General features: G+C 37.3%; 1 protein-coding gene across 1 annotated transcript in view; it reads left to right on the top strand.

The window, feature by feature from the left end:
• Positions 1–14710, top strand: part of LOC108361387 (homeobox protein homothorax) — a 171272-nt gene that overhangs the window by 53692 nt on the left and 102870 nt on the right. The window lies entirely within an intron of this gene.

Genomic DNA, 14710 nt, shown 5'->3' with positions numbered 1-14710 from the left:
ATAGATACATACTGAAAGAAAAAAAGCAAAACGACTCACAGGCAACCACGCTGCTGTTTAGATAAAATTGTATTTCGAAAGTGACAGTTGAAATGATTTATCACTATCGCTCGTCCGCATGTCCCAGCAAACGTTCCAGCCGAGCGCCCCCTCTTTCGCAACACCACTAATGCCGTCACCCAACGAGTGCCGAGCAGCTAGCAATGGCAGCGTCACGGGCGCGACACTTTGCTGTTGCTGTTTTTACTAAAGTTTGCGTTTGCGTTTGTGCTGTAATGGTGGCAATGACAGTCGTGGCAATCAACAGTACCGTAGCTGATTGTGTAGCATTGGAGCATACATACATACATATACACATATAAGTACAATAGTTTATGTAAAAACATACATACATACATATCTCTTCCAGCACCGTCTCATGCGCTCGTCACCCATCTTTGTTCGCTTGTCTATCTGGCCGTCCGTCCGTTTGCCTATCTGTCGGTCGTCTATTTGTAACTTACTTTAGCTGCTCTACATACATATCAACTAACAGTCCGCCTGCTCGCTTATTCGCTTGTTCGTTCATTTGTCCATCGCAACGCTTGTGTAAGGCTGATATCGCGACAACAAAAACAAATACATACCACCACCCGCCATAATGTGTTCAGCATGCTCGCGGAGGCGGGCAATGGCATTTGTGTTTGTTAGTGTGTGTGCGCGCTANAAAAACAAATACATACCACCACCCGCCATAATGTGTTCAGCATGCTCGCGGAGGCGGGCAATGGCATTTGTGTTTGTTAGTGTGTGTGCGCGCTATCCATTATAGCCTGCCTTTACTGGGTCTAATGTCGCCTACCGCCGCCCCCTCCCCCTTACCGCTCTGTCAACGCCTAGTTGCTGTTCTAAGCACTCCTGCCNATCCATTATAGCCTGCCTTTACTGGGTCTAATGTCGCCTACCGCCGCCCCTCCCCCTTACCGCTCTGTCAACGCCTAGTTGCTGTTCTAAGCACTCCTGCTGCTGTGCTTCATTGCTGTTGTTGCTGTCATCAAACTTTTTAGCGCAAGTGTTCTTCAACTTGCTGCACAGCCTCAGCGTCTCGACTGCCAGGGTATGGAGCATAGAGCAGCGCGCAACCGCGTCAAACGCGTTCTAAGGCATCTGAGGAATTTTGTTCAATGCGCGCGACGAAAAAAAATTTAAATTACTTTTTTGTTGTGCATGTTGTTGTTGTTGTAATTGCTGTTGAGTTTCATGAAAGCCACTGCTGTTGCAGCAAGCTACAAGCGAAACCAACAATAGCAACAACAGCAGCGGCAGTGGGGAAAAAGAAAAGCATCCAGCGCGACAACGACAGCCACATTTTTCCAATTTTCTATTTGAGTGCAGGGTTCACTTTCCGCTGAATTTTTCCTCCGATACATATTCATGTACATATATACATAGTTTTTAATTTTTGCTTAGTCTCTAGCAAGCACTGTTTGTTGCTGTTTTTGTTGGCGGCCATTGTTATTTGTTTGNCAGCAAGCTACAAGCGAAACCAACAATAGCAACAACAGCAGCGGCAGTGGAGAAAAAGAAAAGCATCCAGCGCGACAACGATAGCCACATTTTTCCAATTTTCTATTTGAGTGCAGGGTTCACTTTCCGCTGAATTTTTGCTCCGATACATATTCATGTACATATATACATAGTTTTTAATTCTTGCTTAGTCTCTAGCAAGCACTGTTTGTTGCTGTTTTTGTTGGCGGCCATTGTTATTTGTTTGTTTTTTTTTTCTGATGTGCTCTTGGCAATGTTTGTGTGTGTGTGCGCGCATTCGTAACTCGTGTTGGAAATTAAATTTTCTATTCTAAAAGCTAATTTACAAAAGCTGCAAAAGTTGCGCGAGCAAACTTGCGCACACACAAAAACATCTACATAGTNTATTCTAAAAGCTAATTTACAAAAGCTGCAAAAGTTGCGCGAGCAAACTTACACACACACACACACATATCTACATATGCAAACATAGGATATGCATAGTGTGCTAGCTTTGCTGTTGTTTTCCGTTTTTGTTATTACTGCAGCTGTATGTAGTTGTTGTTTTTGTACATTTCTTTTCTACAATGCGGTGAAATGATTTACGAGCGTTGAAAAATTCATATCAAAATACAGTGGGAACAAAAATGTGCAACTATGTTTAATGAAATGAAAAGAGTAGAAAAAAATTCAGAAAAAATACTTTTCAAAACAAAAACGTTTTATTGTAAAACTGAAAAGCATCCGCGTGCAAACGTTCACACAAACGCGTGCCAATTGTAAGCACAGGTTATTTGTACGTATTGTAAAGTTTATTATATTTTCATTACTCTGATTTGTGGCACAGAATACAATATTTTAAACGATAGCACAGCGCGCAGGCACATGCACCATGTGTACATATTTGTTTGTATACATACATATGTATATGTATGCACATATACAAATGCGTACTAAGTTTTATTACATTTTAATTTCGCTTTAGTTGATTTGATTTCATTACCGTTTTGTTGGCGGAAATTGTTGCTGTATGCTTCTCTTAACTGTTTCAACCGCAATTACCAACTTTTATTTGTTTCATTTTGCATTGAGTCGAATATTATTACGTCAACATTTTTTTTTATCAGGCAAAAGCAAAATAATTAATTAATTTCGCTGATTCGCAAAACCCACACGTAGGTGGGAAGTTTCTCGGATTTAAACCATGCAATGGAATTCTTAGGTAGTTCTTCCCGAATACTCTGACAAACATTGTGCGCGCAGACATAGTACCCAACCCCAGCTAGGCTAAGGGGGGTGCTCCTTTAACAAAACCCGAAAAGACGGGTAGGCGAATTATAAAGGATGCACCTAAGGATGCTTTAAGATTGGCTAATCTATATCTTTCCAAGGCCGAAAAATCACAAAAAATATGTTTTCAAAACTCATCGCCATCAAGGCGGAGAAAGCTTATCTAGTCGGTGCACATAAAATAGTAATATGTTAGGTTAGGGTTAGGTTAGGTTAGAGTGGCTGATGGAAAAATCCGTTGTGATACCACTGGCTGAAGCCATTTGTTTCTTTCACTCCCTTAGTAATTGCACCACCGAGTGCGTTTTATATAGCAAAAAAATCGAGAACGTTGGCCGAGTTCAAATCGGCTAAACAATCTAGAAAGTAGTTGTTGCAGAATTGGTTGGGCATGTTGGCCAGAGCGGCACAATGGCAGAGATAGTTCGATGGTCTCCACCTTTTCCTCGTCCCTGCAACTGCGACAGAAATCGTTGGGAGGTATCCTAACCTTTTGCCGTGTGTGCCCATCAGGCAGTGTCCGGTGATTACCCCGACTACTAACCTGAGAGAGCAGCCGTCCAGCCGGGTGAGAGCTATGGATCGCTACTCATCAATCTTTGGCCAAATTTGCCTGGTAGTATGGCAGGTGGTTTCCACAGCCACCTTATACTTACCTGAACGAGTTTCGCCTTTAGTCTGTGTTTGCAGACGATTATAGGTTTGCCCGCATTCTGAGCAGAATTGCGGAGAATTTGTTGTCCAAACAGAGTAGAGGAGTGGTATAATATCTGTCGTAGATTATCCGGTAGAGTTTCAAGTACCTTTGCGTGTCCGAATCTGAGGTCTCCCCATGGCTGCATTGTATTTAACCTGGCCTCACTACATCCGGTCCGAAATTGGCCGTAGAGATTCACAGGTGGAAGATTTAAGATTATTTCCAGAGCCTTGGTGGTTGTAGTGGGCAGCGCTCCCGTGAAGAGCATGGCAGCCGTTACCCCGTAGAAATGGATGGGTCTTATCACAGTTGTGTACATCCAGTATACTATTGTTTGCCTATAGCCGTCTTGCAGGCATACAGGGCAGTATTGGCCTTCCTGGAGCGGTCTTCAATTTTTCGTTTCCAGTCCAGTTTCTTATCTCCAAGGTATTTTACCTCGGTTGAAAGAGTAAGTGCCACCCCGTTTTGGGTGGGAGGTTTAAATAAGAGAGTTTTATATTTCCTTGTGAAAAGTATCATTTCCCCCTTGGCAGGATTGACACAAGCCCACATTCCGTGGACCAGATTTTTACCAGACCGAGTGCGTTTTGAAATAGCTCACTCAAGACCTGAAGATGTTTGACCGTTGCCACGATTGCTATATCATCGCCGTACGCTATGACTTGACAACCGGTGCTCTTTAGGCTTACAAGTAAGGTGTTCACTATCAGATTCCAGAGTAGAGAGGAAATAACGCCCCCTTGGGGTGCCTCTGGTCTCATACTTTGTAACGGAACCATCCCCCAGTTCTGATAGAATAGTTCTCTTTCCGAGATGGAGCTCAACTAAATCCACCAGACCCCACTGCACCCCCGTCATGAGCACTAATTTCACTCAGGAATAGAGAAATTTCAAATATTGTAAAGAAGCATAAATCTGAAATAAGTTAATAGTTGGTTTCTTTCAACGCCCACCACTCACATACAAATTTTGGAAATACATTGGGTATTGAGGTAGTCCATTATTTAAACTTTTTATACGAGCACACCGCTACTTCACTTCGGAAGTCTACGCGATCTTTAACCCTATAATGCATGGTATATCATACATATTTGCATGTATGATACACTTTTACAGAAATTTTCAACGCGCTTAGATGTTTAGTAAATAGTTTATTATGTGCAAACTATAATTCATATTAATTCGATTACAATATAAATACAATTATATAACGAGGCAATGGCAAACCTCCGAATGTATTTCTGCCATGAAAAAACAGCTTTTCAAAAAAATACAATCGTCGTTCGGAATCAGCGTAATACTGTATGTCCCTACACTTTGCGTGAACCCATCAAGATGCACGCCACAAATCGGAGGAGAAACTCAGCCAAACACTTATCTAAATATGTGTAAGCGCCAATCTATTATTATTAAGATTAAAAAAATTTTACGATCTATCGCGAATCGATATTAACTGGTTAAATTAGGTCTTTATCTATCTTGAAAGCAACAAACAAATGAAACATTGTTTATTCTTAAAACAAAAATTAGTTGGTTTTAATAGCGCATATGACTTCAGCTCAAAAGAACATGCCCTCCTACCACATATGTATGTATGTATATCTTAACCAAATCTTGAAAATTTTTATTTATTCAAATGGTTTGAGCAACCTTACTTAACACTTCAGATGTGTACGGCTTTTGCGGCGGGATTGAAATCAGGCGTACTTCCGGCCCATAGAATATACCAAATCCACAAGAAAGACTGAGTTTGTAGAAAAATCGTCCTGGGACATAATGTTTGCATCATACTAACCTCAGTTCTCAAATGTAAGCAACACTCCTTTATTAATAGGTTCAACTCAAATTCATATTATTAAATAAAAGAGTGTAGGTAAGGCGGCCACCATAGCCAATTAGGTACATCTGTAAACTGCCATTCAGTAGATCTCGGGTTTGAGGTCGGGTCAGCTCAGAGTTGTTTATTTTATTTCTTATTTTAACCCTGGAAACACAACCTTCGTCGATTCGACGAGTATGCCATAAACAGATTTGTGTAGAAAAGTAGTTATAAAATAAAAGTAATTTGTAATTAAATAGAATCCAATTAGTTTATTACATAGAATAATAGCGGATACACATATATATGCAATAAACAAAGAGAAATGTTATATCAATAAATTAAAATAAAACACTTAAAAAATATACATCTAATCAACGAGGATTAAGGGGTTCGAGAGGTTGCGTTAGGTTGCTAGGGTTTTTAGCTTTTAATTAGGTAAGCTAAAAAGTCGAGATAATTCCTTCCTGATTTCACTGAAAAGAAAATATTGAGTCGTGCAGTACCTTCGTCAAAAGGCGGTAGCATATTATGCTTAATAACTAAAATAAGTTTTTTTTAAGTTCATAACAGCGCAAAACATTCCAAGAAGCAGGGAAAAGATTTGCTCTCTACGCAACGGGTTTGATATTTTTGCCCAACGAAACTGCCAGATTAGTTTAATTCATTTTTATTTACGACATAAAACAGCCGGTTTTTTATATCGAAACCGGTAAATAATTATGATATTTCTTGAATGAATTTAATAATATCTATTATCACTAGCTAGTTGCCTTATTTAATCTCGAAAATAATGCAACATTGACTTATTTCGAATACCAATAGATTGTTACATGAAGTTTCTCAATCTGCTTTTTTCACGAAATCAGATGTCCAGATGTTCTGTCGTTGAAATGAAACAGCTTTTCAGTCGTACTCTAGAAAGGCGAATTAAAAGCGCAAAAACTATAAAATTAATACTAAAACAAATAATACGGGTATATGAAAAAGCGCTCAATTAAAAATGTTCTTTTTCCGACTGTCACTATAACCAATTTTAAGCAGATTAGCAACAACAACCACAACACAGCCTAAGTAATAACTTCACTCATTTATTTTTTATTTTCTTATTTCCAACATTTTACATCATATTTCGTTGGCTTTGCTTATGATGTGCACTTTTACGCAGCAAAGCGCTAAAGGCGAAGAGCGGCGGCCTCAAATGCCCCGTCTCAAAGATGAATGAGCAAAGTGCAAGCATGTATGTATGTATATTTGTATGTAGAACACAATATCCCTGCCCCAGACATCATGTTTCGATCGACTGCCTAAGGAACTCGACGGTGAAATTACAAATGTAGACCGGTTGGCTGCTTGACGGGCAGAGCGCTAAGATTCTGAGTTTTTCCGAAAGCTATAAAATGGCAGCGAAGGCCGTGTAAATTATTAAAGAAAATAATTTTGTGTCAGTGAATATAGCAAATGCGCAATTAAAAAATTAAAAGGTCATGCGGCGCAAGAGGCAGCAGAGAACGCGCCAGTAGATGCAACAAAATGATGACTATTTTTGCCGCTTTTCAGTTGTATCTCGTAGATAAATTAAAGTTAAAGTGAAGCGCCGTGCAAGTGATACGCGACGCGCTGGCTGCCGCAGATGAATTCGCCGAATTCGCTTTTAAAAATTATTTTACACTTACGATATTACTTAGAAGAGAGTTTACGATATTTGACTATGCTTCAGAACTGTCACATGCCTTGGTGTGCGTGCATTTGAGTAAATGAGTGCATGAACGCTGCAGGGGAAATACTGGCGCGCTCAGAACAAAAAAATTAAAAATGTGGGCTAGCGCGCAAAGAAGATTGTGTTGAATTTGAGAGCGCGGCGCTCTCATGTCAGAGCGCTTAACCGCCCTCAGCTATACGATGAATTCGCCGCGCTCTTCTAATTGGGAAATGAACCCTGCGCGTAACGTAAACGATATCTTGATGAACAAAAGAGAACAACACTGGACACCAATACTTAAACACCATTACCACCCAGCTATGGCGTATGCGCTCCAACGCCCTGCCCAACAGCGCGCGCGGCAATAGCGGCAGCATACAGCCATGTGCTAATATCGGCGTCGCCATTTCAGCGACGCGCTGGCTGACTTTACAGCGCGGCATAGTAGCAAATGTTGAAAATGCGACGGCCGCCACAAGCGTAGAATCGTTAAAGAAATTATAAAGATTTATGTGCGAAAAAATTGAAATGCAGAAGTTGGTTTGGTTGCTGTTGCCACAGTTGTTATTCTTGAAAATGTTTGTACTAGTTGTTGGTGTTGTTACTGCTGCTGCCAAGACTGTTATAGTAGCCGCCGTCGAAGTCTATTAATTTTTCCAAAAAATTTTTATTACATTTTTGTAATGTTGCGGGCAGCGGAGGGAGGCGTAATGTCTTGTGTAATAATTTCAGCTGGCATAGACACGCTCGCTCAGTCATTTAGGCGAACATTTGGTGACAGTCAGTCAAGCCAACAGCTATTACTTATTGTTGTGGAAAAATGAAAAATGCAAGCAGCTATGGAGCGCCTTTTGGAATGTGTGCATGTATGTAAGTATGTGTCTGCATATAGCAGCAATTGTGGCAATAAAGCGGCGCGGCGCGGCGCGTCGCGTCGGTGGCAACGCATCAAGTGTCACAATTTGTTGATTTTTTATGATTTTTATGTCGATTTTATGTTGGGCGCTTTTGGCAACCGGAAACCGGCAACAAAAGAATTATGCACTAATAATACAATAAAATCATAAAAAATATATGTAGCAAATAATATGTATGTACATACGTGTGCGTGCGCATGCCCGCGCTGGGGTGGTAAAATATGTGGCGGACGCAATTACAAATTTTTATGTGTTTTCAGGTTGATTTTTATTGGAGGCCGCGTGCACACAAACACACATGCGCGCACACATTTTTCATGGGAGGTTTACTAAGATTTCGCTTTTTCTTCCACTTTTGACTATACAAATACAAATGAACTGTGATTTTACGTTTATCTCGTTTATTTATTTTATGACTTTTATTGTCTTAGCGTCTTATAGATAGATACTTTTTTGTAGCTTAATTAAATGCTAGTGGGGATTACATACAAACTGAGCGCAATTACTTTCAAAGCTGAATTTTATGTGCTTTTAGAGGCGAAGGTGTTGGGTTTTTGGTTCGGAAATGTTTAATTGAATTATATTGATGGCAGCTTTGTGCTTTATAGCTGTTTAGTGCTGGTATACATATAGATTAATATATGTACGCTTCATAGTTGTTTTAAATACCTAGCCATAATATAATGGCTAAGCATATTTTCCAAAAGCTGATATATGAAAGCTGAAAATATGAAAGACGCTTAATACAAAGCTAGAGTAGGTATACTTCAAATACTGGTAACTGAACTGTGTATAAAAAATGGTAAAAGTTAAAAAAAATTACCACAATTTCAAACATTTTATTCCGAATTTTTAGAAAAATTCACGGACATATGACTAAAATTTTCCGGCACAATCTTAAGACCATGAATATGTATTTCACCTAGTTCTCTCAAATGAGAGCTATATACTTATTCGTACCTAAATATGTATTTGAAACTCACGATTTAAATGGTTCAAACGCACTCTTAATTTAGAAGTTTTACTCACGCGAATCATCGCGTCCCCTTCTAAGTTGTTGTCATGTTATTCAACTTGCCATGTCACTTAAATTCTTCAGAGCGCGAAACGTTCACACGGCAGATGCGCTACGGTTGCAGGTTCTTCTTCGTCTCTGCAGTTTCTGTAGAAGTCATTGAGGGGCATGCCAAGTTCTCCTGCATGTCTCCCAAAAGCAATGGAATTTAGTAGCCGTCCCTTAGCTGTAGCTAAGCCACTTCTATTATATCCCATGTGAGTTTTGCTCTATACTCGTAGCAGTTGTTCAAATGTATCTACTTACTTACTTAGTCCTAGGTTAGCTTAGTCCCCGCTTCATTAAGAGCTGTTATCATTACAATGAGCTTATAGGTAGCGAGCGGCATGAGTACTCCGTTCCAGAAATTCCAAAGTGGAACGGATCTTACCATGACTCGGAACTGCTGAGTCATCCACGGTTTTTACAGCCGCCTTATTTTCTTGTTGGCATACTTGTTTGTGGCAGTTCAAACACTTCTCGTACAGGTACCACCTTTTAACAGATGATTGAATGATCATGCAAGCAAAATGAATTCTTCTAATCGATCTAACTGCTTGGCTAATATGTCCATATGGTATTTCTTTTATAGTGGTGTAACCACGCTGTGTTCATTTCCAACCGGGTAGCTACTGCAGTCTTAAGCTCCACATATGCAGAGCCAATGTTTTGCGCGTAGTAAGAATTTCAGCGGTTTATAACTAAAACACAAATAAGCATATGTTTTTGTTAATTTTATAAAAATATTGTATATACAAAAACCACAACTATAAAAATTTATAAAAATTCAACAAGTTTTCATCAACATTTACAATATTATCGCGATTTCTAAGCCGCTTCAAACTTATATTTCATTGTACTTAAATTAAAATGGTTTTCTCAATAACAATATTTTTATGAAATTTTTATGAATATTTAAGAAAAAATACCTTGTGAACGCTTTCTTAATCACTGTATATAAAATGCTTGCAAAACAGTCTTTCAGTTTTATTCTGCGTTCATTATTTGCTACAATTAAATGAAATGTATTTAAAAAAATTTCCCTTGTGGTTTTTGCTACGGATGACGCTAAAGTAAATTAATAATTTTTAAAATGTAAATGCTAAGAAAATTGTTTGTCATTTATTGCTTCGCAATGTGCAATAAAAATTCTAATTTTATACAAATTGATTGAGAGTAATTTGAATCATAAAAGTTAGGTGCCAGCATGATTAATAAAATTTTACGACTTTTTGATGACTTCAAAATTTTTATTTCCAGTCATATATTAAACTAAAAAGCATAGAACTCAGATAAATGCTGAACGAATTATGCTTTCTGAGTAGAAAAAATTTAATAAATTTTCCACGTATTTTAAATCAGAAATATTGATGTTATATTTTTCGTTTGGTATGCATATACTACAAAATTAAAAAAGTTTCAAAAGGTTGCAATTATTAAAAACGTTTAAAAATTTGCTGAAATTTTTTGTTTTAAAATTTAACATATTAGTAACTTTGAGAACTTTATGTTGTTTAGTATTTATTCTGCACACTAAAGTAATTATTTTTTTTTTCATAATTCTATATTTTGTAACCTACAAAGGTGAAAAACAGTTCGATTAGCGTTTTAAAAACATTTTTGAAGATAACTCAATATATGTTAATGTATATTGGAAATAACTCAAGAGCATATAGAAAAAATAGAAAAAATTGTACCTTCCGTCGGCAACCAGAATTTTTCATTTAAAGNTAATGTATATTGGAAATAACTCAAGAGCATATAGAAAAAATAGAAAAAATAGAAAAAATTGTACCTTCCGTCGGCAACCAGAATTTTTCATTTAAATAAAAAAACGTCTCCATAATTGTAATCTACCTCTAAATAAATACGAATCACATCCTTGCGCTGTACTTACATAGTTCTTAGTCAAAATTGTATGCGGTCATTGACACGCCTGACTCATTTATGTTCACGTCAGTAAAAAGTTTTAAAGTAGAGTCAAGTCTCACGCCTGCATGCATACACACACACATACACAAATAAGTATATACAACGTCTCGCCTGTATTGTTGCTTTTCGTTCTAAATGTACTTATAAATAAACACCCCACAAAAATGTCCTTAAAACGCATTACGCCCGGAAAATTGGCCATTAAGACGCGCTGTGCCTGCTGGGTTGGGTTGTAGTATATATCGGGTGAGGGTGCTCAGAGTAGAACTTAAAAAAAAAAAACACCTAGGGTACTTAGTGGAAAAACAGCGAGTACATAGTACAGCACTTGCTTGCAAATTAAACAAAGGTGCGACTTTAACTTGAAAATTAAAAAAATAAAAACTTGGTACAAGAAATGCAAATCCACACCACCGTCGCGACGCTGCTACTGCCGCCAGTCACCCACCCGCGCTTATAGGGCAATGTGTGGAGGTAATTGGCGTGGTGTGAGGTGAAATTTTGCTGCCACAACTTCAATTTGATTTTCATTGCGTTATTTTCGTTTTTTTTTCCGGGTTTGCATTTTTAAAAAGACACTATGCGTGAAATTTGAAACTGATTTTTTAGCAGCTTTGCAGTGGAGTCCACTAGAGCAGTGCTCGTCAAAGTGGTGGTCCGCGGACCGGTGCCGGTCCGTAAGCCATAAGTCGCCGGTCCGCAAAGGGCGTCGCGAAATGGACAACGATTTTTTGATGTTTTATATTACTGTTTAATGAGGCTATATACAACTTGTATAATAAAAACAACTTAAATTTGTTAAACATTCATAAAAAATCGCTAATATCTGCTATCATTAAATGGTAATAGGTCATATATAGACACCCGGCTAATAAAGAAATTCATTTAAACAAATTTTAATACATATGTGAGATGATCGTAAACGAAAAATAATCAATAAAAAAAGGTACCGGTCCCCGACGTAATAGAAAAACTGCAGCCGGTCCGTCACACTCAAAAGTTTGACGAGCACTGCACTAGAGCACACTGCATGTGCTGACTGCTATTGTTGATACTGGTATTATATAACGCTTTGAAATTTCCATTGTCTTTATGGCAATTGCAGCTAATAAAGTAAATTATTATTAGCGCTTCATTGCCTGGCATGGCTTTGTTTAGCTTTGTGCTTGCCTGCCTGCCTGCCTATCACGTGAGTGAGCATTATGTATTGTACGTAGTATATCTTACGCGGTAGCAACAATTTTGTGATAACAAGTTTTTTCTTTTCATTTCATTTTTTTTTGTACTCCCTGCTCGCTGTGACACCTTAACCGCTGTAGTGGCTATAACATTGACAAAAATTGCATATTAAGACAGTTAGCTGGGTATTACTTCGAGTGGCAGTTCTGCAGCGTAAGAGTGGTGAGTGTACATATTTCTGGCTGTGTGGCGTGCAGTGTTGTGACATGCAAAATGTGGGCAAATGTTTGAATTGTTAATTTTAAAAAGTTAATGGAAATATGAAATTTTTATTAAATGTCTTCTTGCGGATCGCTGGGGAATTCCTTGTTCTTTGTGTGGTGTAAAGACTTTCTTTTGCAATTACACAAACCTAGGTAGGTATGCACATATTTTAATGCATTGGAAAATATACTTAACAATTAGATATGTCTTTTGTTAATAGAAATTTATTGCGTCATTATGCAAGTTGCCTCAAGCGCATCTTAAGAATTCGTATCTAATATTTAAAGCCTGATGTTCAACCAGTTGATCCTGATGATTAATTTTTTTCTCAGCTAAAATGTCGCCAGCGTAGTTTTTGCCAAAAGCTTCAAAGAACAGCAAAATATAGATCTTTAAATTCTAAACTAAGAATGCATAGTAAGCTAAGGTCAGTGGCGTAGTCAGGCTTTTCATCATCCGAGGCGAATAATAGTATTTCGACTAATTTCACTGAAGTTATCGCCAGCAATCTGGAGAAAGATAGAACTGAACCTGGTTTGCAAGAAGGAGCTCAACAAATAATCTGATTTGATTCAGAAAAATTTCTTGTATTATTTATTCATTGACATTATTTTGTTGGGAGACTCGTAGCTCTTACCGAACTGCTAGAACAGTTGAGAGATAACGCACTGTAAATATAGATGCTGTAGAAGGTACAACTTTTGTCATCATTGTAATTTAAACAGTAGATTTGATCGCTCTATTCCAAAAGAACCGAAAAAGGCGAAGCAGTGCCGAATAAAATTTAAAAAATAAACAACTAAATATGAGATATTCCGTTTCATATCGGACACCAAATTTGGTGTCACACTTTCGATTCACTTCAAATTTTTTGCATGGGTTCTATACATGAAATAAGCTAACACGTATTCAAGGAAATTTTTTTTTATTTTTTTTCTTCGGAGATATGATCTGTCAAAATTTGCATTTTTTCGTGATTCTGACTAATCATTTACTTTTTCAAATCGTTATATCTCGGGTTCTGCTCATCGTAGAGACTTAACTTCGTTTTAAAGCTAAGGAAATGGGCTTTTCTATATGTAAGATGGACATTTCTATATATAAGATGGTCAAGATTGTTCTAAATCAAACTTAGCTATTAACCGCTGAACTTTTTGAAGTAGATTTGCATAGTGAAGACCAGTAAATTAGGGATTCAAATTATACCATCTTAATTCAAAAAAATGGGGGTTCTTCAAGAACTATTTTTAGAATAGTTTTATTTATGACGATATTGTTTATTTTGTGAGAATCAACAATTTTTTTTTTATTTTTTTTCGAAAACTAATGATCAGACATATTTAGTAAGGTGTTAAACATCGAGGGTTTGCAAGCAGTAAAATTTTATTGCGGGTTCCGATAGAGTACATATCCGGAAATAATATTTGTATGGCAAGATTTTTCTGTAAGGCGACAAACCCCTAGAAATGGGCGTGGCAACTGCAGGACTAAAGTTAGCAAAACGCGGATTTTATTACGGATTTCGTCAGAATATCTATGTGGATTGAAAAAGTTGTGGAGCAATAAAATCCGCGTTTTGCTAACTTTGCTTTGAAGCAATATCAAATATGCTGCGCTTCAAAATTAAACAGGAGTGTTTTATTTATTTAATTCTTACAAAAAAAGAGAGGTTATTAGTGCTGTGTGCTAATCTGCCCATGGAAAAAATTTTTTCAGAACAACATTTTTTCCTAAAAGCCACTCGGGATAACGGCTGTTAGTGCCGAATTTACAAAGCGTAGTTCACCACTGACAAGGTTTTAACTATCGATTTTCTATTCCCGAGACAAAAAGATTTTAAGCTCTGTCTGCTCCGTACAGTTAAACTCTTTTTAAATTATTATTTTTTTTTTTTTGTGGAACGAAATTCCCATTTTTATAGAAAAATTCAAATCTTTCGAGGTTGTATAATTTTAGGCGAAATGTACAAATTATGCACACATGATAGGGACTCTAGTATTACTTATAGCACAAATAAAACAAACTCAAAGTTTTAAGCCTTAGATTTATAAAAATGCACTGAATTTCAAAAAATGGTCTTCAAAAAATTCAAACTTTATAATCAGAACTTCTAGAAAAAATTGGGTATGCAGTTTTTAAATCATTCAATTTTAGTATAATATTGCGCAAGTTTCAAGCGGCCAATTTTTTTCGGACGGTGTTTCTCATTTTCTCCCATATAAAAAAAAATTACCAACATATTTACCAGATTTTTTTCTATACACACATATGTATACTACATACTACTTCTGTACATATGTTTACTAAAAGACTGTCGCAACTCAAAAAATGAGATTTTCCAAGAGAC

Source organism: Rhagoletis zephyria, unplaced genomic scaffold, assembly GCF_001687245.7.
Source record: "Rhagoletis zephyria isolate East Lansing unplaced genomic scaffold, Rhagoletis_zephyria_1.1 Rzeph_scaffold_00752, whole genome shotgun sequence".
Lineage (NCBI taxonomy): Eukaryota > Metazoa > Arthropoda > Insecta > Diptera > Tephritidae > Rhagoletis > Rhagoletis zephyria.
This window is presented reverse-complemented; position numbering and strand designations above follow the sequence as displayed.